This window comes from Salvia hispanica, chromosome 1, assembly GCF_023119035.1.
Source record: "Salvia hispanica cultivar TCC Black 2014 chromosome 1, UniMelb_Shisp_WGS_1.0, whole genome shotgun sequence".
Taxonomy (NCBI): Eukaryota; Viridiplantae; Streptophyta; class Magnoliopsida; order Lamiales; family Lamiaceae; genus Salvia; species Salvia hispanica.
Window position 1 is genome coordinate 13604680 of NC_062965.1, and position 483 is coordinate 13605162.

Sequence of the window (483 nt, forward strand, 5' to 3'; positions counted from 1 at the left end):
ACTAATCTCTTCTTAGGTAAGAGAGAATTATCACAAACACCGCAACCGTACCAATAGGTAGCCAAAGCCTATCTAGGTTGTGAATACGTTTTTCTTCTTACTAGATCTAGCCAAGTCCCCTACTGGAAAACTCATGAGGAGATTCATCGAATTTCCCTACTTGACCTTCTTAGTAAAAAGCCTTAGACTTGTTTATTATATTTCAATAATAAACCATTATATTATATTATTTATTCTCATAATTAGGTAAACAAGTGGATGTGGCGTTTCTCGTATACATGCACAAGCTGACTGTACAAAAGCATGTACGCTCGAAGCATCTTTTAGTATACAAACCCCAACAATACTGTCATATGGGTAATTATAGACCGACTCACCAAGTGTGCACATTTCATACCGATTCCTGTAACGCATGGATCGAGCAAGCTGGCCCAGATTTACATAAAAGAGATCGTGCGATTGCATGGAGTCCCAGTAACGATT